The sequence below is a fragment of the Mobula birostris genome, chromosome 19 (genome assembly GCF_030028105.1).
Source record: "Mobula birostris isolate sMobBir1 chromosome 19, sMobBir1.hap1, whole genome shotgun sequence".
Taxonomy (NCBI): Eukaryota; Metazoa; Chordata; class Chondrichthyes; order Myliobatiformes; family Myliobatidae; genus Mobula; species Mobula birostris.
Window position 1 is genome coordinate 25,968,745 of NC_092388.1, and position 14,437 is coordinate 25,983,181.

Below are 14,437 nucleotides of genomic sequence, written 5' to 3' on the forward strand. Positions count from 1 at the left end.
CGACAGAGATGTTATGTCAAACATAATTTTCAGCCCACCGTCATTTGCAAGCTCGAGGAGTTGATCTCCTTCCCGCACTGACATGGATGACGTGTGGGTAATGACCGCACATGCGTTCAAGCTCAACAGTGGGGGTGACAGGGAATGAGAAAAGGTGCAGCTGCCTCCTATCGCCAAAACATATCGTTTCCTCGCGGCCCGGTAGCGAATGCTTTGCGGCCCGACACCGGTCCGTGGCCCGGTGGTTGGGGACTGCTGACTTAGACAGTTTACGAGAATGACAAGAAAGTGGTAAATGAAATATAATGTTAGAAAATGCATGGTCCTACACTTTGGTAGTAGAAATAAATATGCAGACTATTATCTAAACGGGGAGAAAATCCAAAATCTGAGATGCAAAGGGGCTTGGGAGTCCTTGTGCAGAACACCCTAAAGGTTAACTTGTAGGTAGAGTCAGTGGTGAGGAAGGCAAATGCAATGTTCGCATTCATTTCAAGAGTTCTTGAATACAAGGGCAGGGATGGGGTTTATAAGGCACTGGTGAGGCCTCACTTTGAGTATTGTGAACAGTTTTGGGCTCCTCATCAAAGAAAAGATGTGTTGGTATTGGCGAGGGTCTGGAGGTGGTTCACAAGGAAGATTCCAGGACCAAAAAAAGGTTATCACTTGAGAAATGTCCTCATCTGTACTAGCTAGAATTTAGAAGGATGAGAGGACAAGAGGACACAGCCCAGGATGGGGAAGAGGGGGTGTCCATTTAAAACAAGTTTCTTTAGCCATAGGGTGGTGAATTTGTGGTACTTGTTATCACAGGCAGCTGTGGAGGCCAGGTAGTTGTGTTTATTTAAGGCTGAGATTGATAGATTCTTGATTGGTCACAGCATCAAACGCTACAATAAATGCTGACTATTCCTAATCATATTATGCCTCTCCAAATGTTCATAAATCCTGCCTCTCAGGATCTTTTCTATCAACTTACCAAGCACTGAAATAAGACTCACTGGTCTACAATCTTCTGGAACCTCTCATTGATGATACATCGATCATTGCCAGAGGCCCAGCAATCTCTTCCCTCATCTCCCACAGTAGCCTGGGGTACATCTTGTCCGGACCTAGAGACTTATCCAACTTGTTGCTTTGCAAAAGCTCCAGCATATCTTCTTTCTTAATGTCTGTATGTTCATCGACTTTGTTCACAATGCTTCTTGCATTAAAATAGACACATCTCAAACCACCGGTCTGAGCGCATCCCTTCTCTATCACCTGCCTATCCTCCCTCTGGCACTGTCTCCAAGCTTTCTCTATTTGTGAGCAACAGCCCCTTCCTCTGTCTCTTCAGTTTGGTTTCCACTCCTCAGCAATTCTAGTTTAAACTCTCCCCGCAACACACATCAAAGTTGCTGGTGAACGCAGCAGGCCAGGCAGCATCTGTAGGAAGAGGTACAGTCGACGTTTCAGGCCGAGACCCTTCATCAGGACTAACTGAAGGAAGAGTGAGTAAGGGATTTGAAAGTTGGAGGGGGAGGGGGAGATCCAAAATGATAGGAGAAGACAGGAGGGGGAGGGATGGAGCCAAGAGCTGGACAGGTGATAGGCAAAAGGGGATACGAGAGGATCATGGGACAAGAGGTCCGGGAAGAAAGACAAGGGGGGGGGGACCCAGAGGATGGGCAAGGGGTATATTCAGAGGGACAGAGGGAGAAAAAGGAGAGTGAGAGAAAGAATGCGTGCATAAAAATAAGTAACAGATGGGGTACGAGGGGGAGGTGGGGGATTAGTGGAAGTTAGAGAAGTCGATGTTCATGCCATCAGGTTGGAGGCTACCCAGACAGAATATAAGGTGTTGTTCCTCCAATCTGAGTATGGCTTCATCTTTACAGTAGAGGAGGCCGTGGATGGACATGTCAGAATGGGAATGGGATGTGGAATTAAAATATGTGGCCACTGGGAGATCCTGCTTTCTCTGGCGGACAGAGCGTAGATGTTCAGCAAAGCGGTCTCCCAGTCTGCGTCGGGTCTCGCCAATATATAAAAGGCCACATCGGGAGCACCGGACGCAGTATATCACCCCAGCCGACTCACAGGTGAAGTGTTGCCTCACCTGGAAGGACTGTTTGGGGCCCTGAGTAGTGGTAAGGGAGGAAGTGTAAGGGCATGTGTAGCACTTGTTCCGCTTACATGGATAAGTGCCAGGAGGGAGATCAGTGGGGAGGGATGGGAGGGACGAATGGACAAGGGAGTTGTGTAGGGAGCGATCCCTGCGGAATGCAGAGAGAGGAGGGGGAGGGAAAGATGTGCTTAGTGGTGGGATCCCGTTGGAGGTGGCGCAAGTTATGGAGAATAATATGTTGGACCCGGAGGCTGGTGGGGTGGTAGGTGAGGACCAGGGGAACCCTATTCCTAGTGGGGTGGTGGGAGGATGGAGTGAGAGCAGATGTACATGAAATGGGGGAGATGCGTTTAAGAGCAGAGTTGATAGTAGAGGGAGGGAAGCCCCTTTCTTTAAAAAAGGAAGACATCTCCCTCATCCTAGAATGAAAAGCCTCATCCTGAGAGCAGATGCGGCGGAGACGGAGGAATTGCGAGAAGGGGATGGCGTTTTTGCAAGAGACAGGGTGAGAAGAGGAATAGTCCAGATAGCTGTGAGAGTCAGTAGGCTTATAGTAGACATCAGTGGATAAGCTGTCTCCAGAGACAGAGACAGAAAGATCTAGAAAGAGGAGGGAGGTGTTGGAAATGGACCAGGTAAACTTGAGGGCAGGGTGAAAGTTGGAGGCAAAGTTAATAAAGTCAACGAGTTCTGCATGCGTGCAGGAAGCAGCGCCAATGCAGTCGTCGATGTAGCGAAGGAAAGGTGGGGGACAGATACCAGAATAGGCACGGAACATAGATTGTTCACAAACCCCACAAAAAGGCAGGCATAGCTAGGACCCATACGAGTGCCCATAGCTACACCTTTAGTTTGGAGGAAGTGGGAGGAGCCAAAGGAGAAATTATTAAGAGTAAGGACTAATTCCGCTAGACGGAGCAGAGTGGTGGTAGAGGGGAACTGATTAGGTCTGGAATCCAAAAAGAAGCGTAGAGCTTTGAGACCTTCCTGATGGGGGATGGAAGTATATAAGGACTGGACATCCATGGTGAAAATAAAGCGATGGGGGCCAGGGAACTTAAAATCATCGAAAAGTTTAAGAGCGTGAGAAGTGTCACGAACATAGGTCGGAAGGGATTGAACAAGGGGTGATAAAACCGTGTCGAGGTATGCAGAAACATTTATTCCACATGCCCTTACACTTCCTTCCTTACCACCATTCAGGGCCCCCAACAGTCCTTCCAGGTGAGGCAACACTTCACCTGTGAGTCGACTGGGGTGATATACTGCGTCCGGTGCTCCCGATGTGGCCTTTTATATATTGGCGAGACCCGACGCAGACTGGGAGACTGCTTTGCTGAACATCTACGCTCTGTCCACCAGAGAAAGCAGGATCTCCCAGTGGCCACACATTTTAATTCCACATCCCATTCCCATTCTGACATGTCTATCCACGGCCTCCTCTACTGTAAAGATGAAGCCACACTCAGGTTGGAGGAACAACACCTTATATTCCGTCTGGGTAGCCTCCAACCTGATGGCATGAACATCGACTTCTCTAACTTCCGCTAAGGCCCCACCTCCCCCCGTACCCCATCTGTTACTTATTTTTATGCACACATTCTTTCTCTCACTCTCCTTTTCTCCCTCTGTCCCTCTGAATATACCTCTTGCCCATCCTCTGAGTCCCGTCCCCCACCTCCTTGTCTTTCTTCCCGGACCTCCTGTCCCATGATCCTCTTGTATCCCCTTTTGCCAATCACCTGTCCAGCTCTTGGCTCCATCCCTCCCCCTCCTGTCTTCTCCTATCATTTTGGATCTCTCCCTCCCCCTCCAACTTTCAAATCCCTTACTCACTCTTCCTTCAGTTAGTCCTGACGAAGGGTCTCGGCCTGAAACGTCGACTGCACCTCTTCCTACAGATGCTGCCTGGCCTGCTGCGTTCACCAGCAACTTTGATGTGTGTTGCTTGAATTTCCAGCATCTGCAGAATTCCTGTTGTTTGCGTTTAAACTCTCCCCAATAGGCTTAGCAAACCTCCCCACCAGGATATTGGTCCCCCTTGGATTCAAGTGCAACCCGTCCTGTTTGTACAGGTCACGCCTGCCCCAAAAGAGGTCCCAATGATCCAGCAAACTGAATCCTTGCCCTCTGCTCCAATCCCTCAGCCATGCATTTATCCTCTACCTCACTCTATTCCTATATTCATGGTCCATGGCACAGGCAATAATCCCGAGATTACTACCTTTAAGGTCCTACTTCTCAACTTCCTTCCTAACTCCCTGTGGTCTGTTTTCAAGACCTCCTCTCTTTTCCTACCAATGGCATTGGTACCAATATGTACCACAACCTCTAGCTGTTCTCCTTCCCACCTCAGGATATTGTGGACGTGATCAGAAACATCCCAGACCCTGGTACCTGGAAGGCAAACTGCCACCCATGTTTCATTCCTGTGTCCACAGAATCGCCTGTCTGACCCACTAACTATAGGGTCCCCTATTACTGCTGCCTTCTTCCTTTCCCTACCCTTCTGAGCCACAGGACCAGACACTGTGCCAGAGGTGCAGCCACTTTTGCTTCCCTCAGGTAGGCCATCCCTCCCCAATAGTACTCAAACAGTACTTATTGTTAAGGGGGCAGCCACAAGGGTACTCTCTAGTATCTGACTCTTGCCCTTCCCTCTCCTGACTGTCACCTACTATCTGTCTCTTGAGGATCTGATAAATCAAAACTCAGAAATTAATTTCTGAATGTGCATTTACAATTTGCTTTACAAAGTTATCTCCGAGAAGACCACAAAATTGTCATGGCTTGGAGGCTTGCATGCTTTAATGACCTGGAAAACTATGTTGGCTGGAGTCAGGGCTTCATGCTTTGCCATGCTAAACAGGTCAAAGGGCAGAGGCCAGACTAAGAGTTTTCCACTGGTTCTCCAGGTTTGGGGGTTCAGCTCAGGGCTAACAACTCTGACTGGTAAAGCAAAATTGTTACGGAAACAGCAATGAAGCATCCTTCTACATCAGGGTGTGACATTATTCCTGAGTCTCCACTCAGGACTTGCATGTCTGACTGTAGTGAAAAACCTGAGGAAGCTACTGACACAATGAAGGAAGCCGGGAACACTCCCAGAGATGGAAGACCATCATTGCTGCCCTAAATGCAAGAAAGTGTAATGGACAGTAAGTGAATAAGTTACAGAGTTATAATTTTCACCGAGCTGGAATGACCTCACACGTACTGACGTAATCAGTTTGTCAAACAATTTCATTATCCCCATTTCCTCTCACATATTTGTAAATCTATGACTCTATAACTAAGTTCTTGTCATTTTTTATAAACCAGTGATCCATGGAATCAGAAATTTAAATTAGTTCGACTTAGAAAACTCTTAAATGTTGTTGTCCTTGACAAAATTTCTGAAATAAGTAGATTACAGAAAGAAATCTTGAGCTGAATCTTGAGCTTTTATAGCTGAAAATTGGATGATTGACAAATGCATTTAATGTAATCTCTAAAAAATGTTATCTTTAAAATTGGCATACTACATTTCTGATATCTGAATTGATGTCACAACTTAAGAACATGTATTATGAAACCTTTCAAATTGCTACAAGTATAATTTAGAACCTTCATTGTAACAATAAAAGTATCAAGGCATTTTTCTCAGGAGCTGTTGCTTAAGCCATTGGTGCTTACCCTTGAACATTGATATTTGGGTAGATACTCAATTGTATGTTGGAGGTGGTAATGAAGGTAGAAAGGGCGTTGGATTGGTAGAAAGGTTTATGGAGGAGCAAGAACAATAATGCTTTTGGACTAACTTACAAGAAAGTATCAACTACAGATGCTGGAATCTGGAACAAAAACCAAAATGTGTCTTCTAACTTCATCGTACCCCCTTTCCCCTTTCCTACTTGGTTGTATCTACCTGTCATCCTTCTCCTTTCCCTCACAGAAGATGATCAAGCCATTGCATTCCTTTAGCTTTTTTTTTGTTCCTAGTTTAACCAGGCACGACCTTACCTGAACCAGAGGAAAGCAGATATCCTTTTAATCAGTGAGATTCTGAGAAAATGAATGTGTTGCTTAATCAGTATTCACTGTGTGTCCACGGGCATCGGGCTGATGTAGGGTGGGATGTTGAGATATAGGATAGCAAAGTTTTGGATGACAGGTTAATCGAGAAAAGGCAAGTGAGGTCAGCCAAGAATGGAAAGGAGTAGACTAGAAAGGACATCAGTATGGGTTTCTGCACACATGAGCTGCAGCAGAGCCAGAGATAGGCAACCAGCAAAACTTCTCATTAGATTCATTAAAAGCAATCACTTTGCTGGCAGATTTTGAGCAAACAATATAAGTTGATTACTAACCCATAAAGCTTAATACTGGTGAGGCTTTAAACTGTTTAAAGACAAGCTCGGGCTCAGTGCTTCATTTCCTGAATGCTTAATTTTTATAAGGCCAATTACGAGTACTTTTCTCTTTGTTAACCACATTCACCCACTTCTATGAAAGATTACAGGATCCTTTTTCAGGGCTCTCCTTAACTATTTTCCACGTGCTGTTATTTTTTCCTTGTTACAATTTGAAAAAAAATAGTATTTTATTACAAAACTATACTTTAATGCAAACAAACTCCATTCATATTCTCCATCATGTATCAACAAAGTTAATGTAGCTTGTTTAGCCATGCATGTGTAGAAGTTAGATAAATAAGATGCAAGCCATTACTTACCAGACCATATTAATTCAATCTTAATTTTCTTTTTTTTCAAACATAAATTAAATGGGAGACTTAGGTCAACATTTTATTCTAATAACCTACAGTCCTGATTTTAAAATGGAATAACATAATTTGGAATACAGGGTTCTGCGTCCAGTTCTTTGCAGAGAATGATGCTAAATTTTAATAACACCCCAGATCCTTATGAAGTACCTTTTAAGTGATGTGCATGGTCTAATTTCCATTCTATGTTACTTTTTCAACCTAACAGTATGATGGCATTAAGAAAAAACATCTATTATATATATTGAGCAACTCTATTATTTGTTCTCGTTGTACATCATTCACAATTGCACAAAAATTATATGGAAAATGTTGTACCATTCAAGAGGAAGTACCCCGTTGATTGAAAATAAACACTATGTAAAACAGAGATCTGAGGCTTAAGTCTAATTAAGACACAGAACTCTTGAAGCAATAAGATGTTACACCACTCTTTGCCAGCTAGTCCCAGACAAATTGTCATTTTATAAAGTCAACGCAATCTCACAAACTATATTTGAAATTAAAATATTGAATGGAATGAGGGTATCTATTTATAATGCCCAAGGTGAGCCTTTAGACTACTGTGAAATGCAAGTAAAGTTCTGTAAACAATTCTGGTCTTCATAATATAAAGAGGAAATGAGAACACTGAAGATACTGATTTATTTTTAACCAGACTTAAAAGTTATATCCACCAGGAAAGACTGAATATTTATTCTCTTGTAAATGAAAGGTGAAGAGGTGGCCTAACAGAGATCTTTTACATTGTGAAGATGTGCAAAAGACAAGGTGTAGCCATTATATTTCAATTTATGAAGTGAATAAGAAGTAGGCCTCTTGAAAATTAGGACAGTAGCTTGTAAGTTGATCTGGAATTTAGGAACAAAGCTACCCACAGATGAGTTAGAATGTCAAACTTACTGCAGAAATGTAGTTGAGGTTAAGAGAAATCATGTATTTGAGAAGAAGCTATATATGCACATGAGAGAGAAAAGGAGATTACTGAAATGAATTTAGATGAAGACAAGTAATAGTGTGGGAATAACATTCTATTGTAATCAGCACACATAATTTAGGCATAAGCTTACACAAAATATATCAGAAAGCAAAGCACTTAATCAAAACAAACATATTTAGCACAGAGTAACCATGCTGAGCTCAATTTGAATTTTGCTTGTTGCTATAGAAACAAACGGCAGGGTAGTTCATTTACAATAAACGCCCTTTGCTGGCTTGCTAGAGCAAACTATTAATGAACTTCTTCATATTAATTTTGCTGATTGCTGTAACATCATCCAACAAGTAAAATGGCAATCTGCCATATGGATTAATTTGCGACTTCCAGTATATTTGCAAAATGCTCTCTTTAGGGTTAGCACAGATGATTCTACAGTGTGTATCTTGTTTGAATTTCGTGGATTTGTTCAACATCCATTGCATGTTTCTATTTAAATATTCTCAGTTCTGATTCATAAACAAACAGTGAAGTTTCCCCTAGGTGTGCTTAATCCAGATTGTTCTAATTTCACAGCTCCAATTTATCTTTTTTGTTTCTCTTCTATCTCCTCCACGGCACTTGCTGCCCAACTGCATCTCCAGCTCATGGTTTCCAAATTTTCGTTACATCCGCATGCTCCAGTTTCTTTTTTAGTCTGCTCTCCATTGACCCTATCTCACAAACCCTGACTTCTCAATACTTCTTTCACCTCTTTCCTCTAATGGATCTGCCCAAAAAAGATCTTATACGTGAAATTCACAATTCACTTTCCTCATCTTCAATTTATTTTTACTATCAACTTCTGTATTTCTCCAATTTCTGCTTTAATCCAAGAGGACCTAACATCTTTATGATTCCATTTGTCCTGATGACTGCATTTAAATTCCCAACATCCACACCTTAAATCCCCTTTTCTTTGAGATCTTTTTTGTCCTGATTTCTAATGGATCTTGACTATTCTTAGCATATCTACAGATATAGTCAACATGGACTTGCGCGTGGAAGGTCATGTTTGACAAATCTTATTGAATTTTTTGAAGAGGTTACTAGGAATGTTGACGAGGGTAAAGTGGTGGACGTTGTCTATATGGACTTCAGTAGGTCTTCGACAAGATCCCACACAGAAGGTTGGTTACGAAGGTTCAATTGTGAGGTATTAATATTGAAGTAGTAAAATGGATTCAGCAGTGGCTGGATGGGAGACGCCAGAGAGTGGTGGTGGAAAACTGTTTGTCAGATTGGAGGCCAGTGACTAGTGGTGTGCCTCAGGGATCTGTACTGGGTCCAATGTTATTTGTCATATACATTAATGATCTGGATGATGGAGTGGTAAATTGGATGAGTAAGTATGCAGATGATACTAAGACAGGTGGAGTTGTGGGCAAAGAAGTAGGTTTTCAAAGCTTGCAGAGAGATTTAGGCCAGTTAGAAGAGTGGGCTGAAAGATGGCAGATGGAGTTTAATGCTGATAAATGTGAGGTGCTACACTTTGGTAGGACTAATCAAAATGGGACATACGTGGTAAATGGTAGGGCATTGAAGAATGTAGTAGAACAGAGGGATCTAGGAATAATGGTGCATAGTTCCCTGAAGGTGGAATCTCATGTGGATAGGGTGGTGAAGAAAGCTTTTGGTATGCTGGCCTTCATAAATCAGGGCCTTGAGCATATGGTTATATATTTCATACTCCTCTGTCATAGATCTTTAGCACTGTTAAGCCATATTCCTGGTGATCTTCTTCAGGTGGTAAATGCTGTAGAACATTCAGACAATATGCTAGCAGCAGTGAAATAAATAAGACAGTTCACCTTTGTATAAACCAGGTTCTGCACTATATTAACAAAAGCATAATTACTAATTACGTGACAGTACACCCCTTGTTTTGATTGGCAGCAAACTACATTAAGATATCTCCAAAAATAAAATGATGCATGCAATAAATATTCTTCAACTTCATCCCCCCTTCATAAATTTGTGTTAAACAGTTCTTTAACTTGTTCCAAGTATTGTACACTGCTTAAAGATCATTTTGACCAAAGACTTGGCGTTGAATTGATTTTAATACTTTTACTCTGTTTTCAACCTTTCCAAACTCCACCTGTTCCCTTGCCCTACCATGTTCCATTTCTTTCTACATTCTTTCATTTCTGGTCTCTTATGCTTCCTTGATATTATTTGGGTTCACCTCTAAAGACCATACCTTTGTGCAACACCTGAAGTGCCCAGCAGGTGGCACTGATGTCTCCAAGAGCAATGATGTCATCTGCCTGGGTAGAGATCCACATCCCTCATCACTGGGAGGAATCTCAATTGGATTACGAGACACATCTGAGACTGGTTGAGAGGCGTTGAAGGCTGGTGGCTGTGTCTACCAATTGCTTGGTTAGAATCAACTGTCAGAGTTAGTCATTCTTTGTGGAATTACTTATCTGTGCTGGTGCTGAGAAAAGACTTACCTGGGGTCTAGCCTGTGGAAGCACTGTCTTTGTTCTGTGAACTGACTGCCTGATTTTCTCCTGAAGTCTTGGATTTTGTGAGAAAGCTTATCTGAAGCCTTTTTGTTATAGTCTGTGTGAACTTTTATGTTAACTGTGTATTTTAGTTGGACTCTGAACAGGTGGATGTGGCAAGACAGTTGTACTGAGTGCTTCAAACTTTACTTCAACAGCCAGAAGTCATTTGACCAATGCTGTCACTGTCTCTGTCTGCAGTTGTGCTTGGACACACCTACATAGCTACTTTAGAGAGGTTCTTGAATTTGCTTCTTATGCTTTTCAATCTTTCTCTCTCAATCTTATTAAAGAGCTTCTTTTAAAATCTATTTCTTTGAACAAGTTTTTGGTCACCTCTGCTGATATTCGCTTATGTAGTTGAAACTTTGTACCCAAATGAAGCATTTTAGACAGTTATGATATGAAAACTGCTGGCAGAATTTCAGATGGTGGCAAGTGGACTTACAGGAGCGAGATATAGTTGGCCTTTGAGCTGTGCCTAGCCGCACAGTCATGAGTGTAGAGAGAGTAGATCAGTAGGCTAAGCACACATCCCTAAGGTGCACCCGTGCTAGTTATCAGCAATGTGGAGATGTTATTTCTGATCTGCACTGATTGTGGTCTTCCAGTTACAAAGGCAAGGATCCATTTTCAGAGGGAGGTACAGACGTCCAGATTTTGGGGCATTTTGGTCTCAGCTGTAGGAATGATTGCATTTTAAATGCTGAGCTGCTGTCAATAAACAGCATCCTGACATAGGTATTTGTATTGCCCAGGTACATAATGGTACATAATATGGTGCAAAGTAGAATCATAACAGAATAAATGAAAGACCATACCAACTTGGGTGTTTAAGCTGTGTGCAAAAGACAACAAACTGCAAATCAGAAAGAAAGTAATAATAATAAATAAGGATTAAATATCAACAACATGAGATGAAGAGTTCTTGAAATTAAGTCCATAGGTTGTAGGAACATTTCAGTGATGTGACAAGTGAAGTTAGCTCCTTTAGTTCAAGCGCCTGATGGTTCAGGACCGTTCCTGAACCTGGTGGTGTGAGTCCTGAGGCTTCTGTACCACCTTCATGATGGCAGCAGTGAGAAGAGAGCATGACCTGGGTGATGGCGGTCTGATGTTGGCTTCTGCTTTTCTGCAACAACACTCTGTGTAGAGGGGCTCAATGGCTGGACGGGCTTTACCCATGATGGACTGGGCCATTGCTATTACTTTTTGAAATATTTCTATTTTAACATGACCTTAAAACAATTAATATGCTTTAAATAATTGTTTTTTCCAAAATTTTGTGAGAAACAGAAGATTGCATAATATCCTTAAGTAACACAAACACTACAAAAGGTAGCGGGTGGCAAATTTGTCAAATATGCCTTGACTTAAAATAAAGAGAATCACAGAAGTTTCCTGACAGACATTGAAAAATGCTGCAGTGCACAAGGCCATTTAAAAATTGAGCATAAACGAAAGCACCAACAGAAAAAAAATGTATCCCAAATTTATTTTACTCTCTATTCAGCAGTATATTGCAGTGCATCAAAGTGACACAGTGCTATGACATTCATGGCAATGTGTCACAGCATATCAAATCGACTTTAATAAAAAAAATATACAATTAGGTGAGCTGTATATATTTTGACATCCCTGTCTTGCACTCATTTAAATTTCTAATCTCATCCCACCCTACTCAATCTACTTTATTTGCAACAAAATATTATGTTTCTAGTCTGACCCAGTGAAAGACAGTGTAATTTCCAATGCTGATTTCAACCAGTCACTCCAATTATTCTAATCTCTAAAATGTTTACGAGCAAAGTATCAACTTTCCCTGATCCGCCTTTGCTGAAATCAGTTTTGGAATCTGGGCTGGATCTGAGTTCGCAAAAATACGATTTGGGGATAAAAAGTTGACCTTAGTAACATAAATTAAATGCCACACTCTGTACTTAAAAAAAAATGTTGATTTGTTCTTTATAGAAGCTGGGTGTCGCTGGCAAGATCAATGTTGTGATTGTGATTAAGCCACATGAGAATGAAACTGGTGGATGTAAAAGGTCTCTATTCATCACAATAAGCAGGCATTCTCTTGCAGACAATCTCAGTGAAACCTTTCCAATATTGAAGTATATTTAGCCTTTGTCTTAAGAACAAGGGTAACAACAGATTATTCAACATAAATTCAATGGTTGAAATGATATTATTTTCTTCCATATTTTAGGTCTGACAAATGGTTCTATTGAATGACATATTTACAATGAGAGCACATTGTATATTACAAGATACTTCTGAATTTTCAAACATCGTTGCTGGGGCAACATATTTCACATGGATGCTCCAAAAACTATGATGACAGAGAGCCAAAACTTCTAAAATTAATATTGCGAGATCTGACTCTTTGGGCACATAAATATCCCAATTCAATATTTCAATAGTTCCATTTAATATCAGAGAAATGCGTACATCCTGAATTTCTTGTTCTTCGCTCATATCCATGAAAACAGAAGGGTGCCCCAAAGGATAAGAGACAGTAAATATGTTAGCACCCAAACACCACATACTCACCCCTCCCCTGTACGAGTAACAGCAAAGCAATGATCATCCCCCTCCCCCACATACTTCAGCAAAAAAAGCATCAGCACCCTTCACCCACCAAGCAAGCAATAGCAAAGCTCCCAAGAAAGACCATGATCTGCTGAACAACAAAAACTAGTCGTTCAACTCAACATACCATGGTATGTCTATTGGTAGACAGAGCGAGCAGATATGCTTAATACCATGTTTAATGTGCTAGGAGAAAAAAGGTCTGATCACGAAGCCACAGAATAACTGAGCTGATGATGTAAGCCAACTAACACAGCCCCGTTGTCTTACAATTGACTGATGTTTAGTGTTTCAATGGTTCAATTTAATATCAGAGAATGTACACAACCTGAAATCCTTACTCTTCACAGACATCCATGACACAGAAGAAATACCCTAAAGAATGAATGACAGAAAATGCTAGAACCCCAAAGCTCCCCCCTCCCATGCATTAACCCTTCCCCCCACTTGTTTAAGCAAAAGCATCAGCACCCCACCACCCTCCATGCAAGCAATAGCAAAGCCCACGGAGACCATGATCTGGATTCCATCAAAAAACTGTCCATCCCAACACTTTGACATCTCACAGACTCTCTTTCTCTCTCTCACTAATGAGGGAGAGAGAGTTATCGCTCCTGCCATAGTGAGAGGGGAGGCCGACAGATCGCTGTTTTAATGTTCGGTCTGCAGCTTTACTTATTTTGACAGCAGCATCTACTGCTGTGTCAGTGTTTCAATTCCCCGTGACACATTAGTTGGTGACACCAATGAGGAATCGGGTCCTTCACAGGGCCACATCCCAGATGTGCATGTCTTCCTGGCCACTCCTGGAGATATGGAAAATGCTAGGCAGCTCAGCGATCTCCGAGAGCAAGAACCCAATGCCATGAGGGCAGCTATAGATCACGGACTCCAAAAGGACCCCAGCCTCCTTGAAGAGGAGAATAAAAGAGATTAAACAGAAGAACTTAAACAGTTTCGCAGATGAACTGGAAGAATATACTCTCTAGCACTATCTTTAGCTCCTCCATCATAACCACGTTTGCTTCATGGTTATGTCAGCTCAGATCACTTTTCTTGAACACCATCCTGCTGTGCGACAATAGACTCTGCTCTCTAGGCTGTACTGTTTGTTTCCAAAACTGTTTTATTTTAATTTCCAAACTGACCAGATTCACTTCTGTATAAATAACTGTGATCCACATAAACCTGAAAGATGTCCAATGTCAAATCATCTCTCACAGCCAAACATTTTATTTCACACTAATTGCCCACCAGAAAATGGTGGTGAGCCATTGTCTTGAACAGCTGCAGCCCACCTGTTGAAGGTACTCCTACAACTTTGTCGTGCAGGAGGTCCCAGTGTCTAAATCCCAGCAATGTGGATGAGTCGACGCAGAAGAGTGTCAATGTCCATCCACCTAACCCAGGTGTGAGGTTGGGTCGCACCTTGTTTGGTGAGATTGAGAATGGCTTCAGACTGTGTTCCTGGGGTGTGT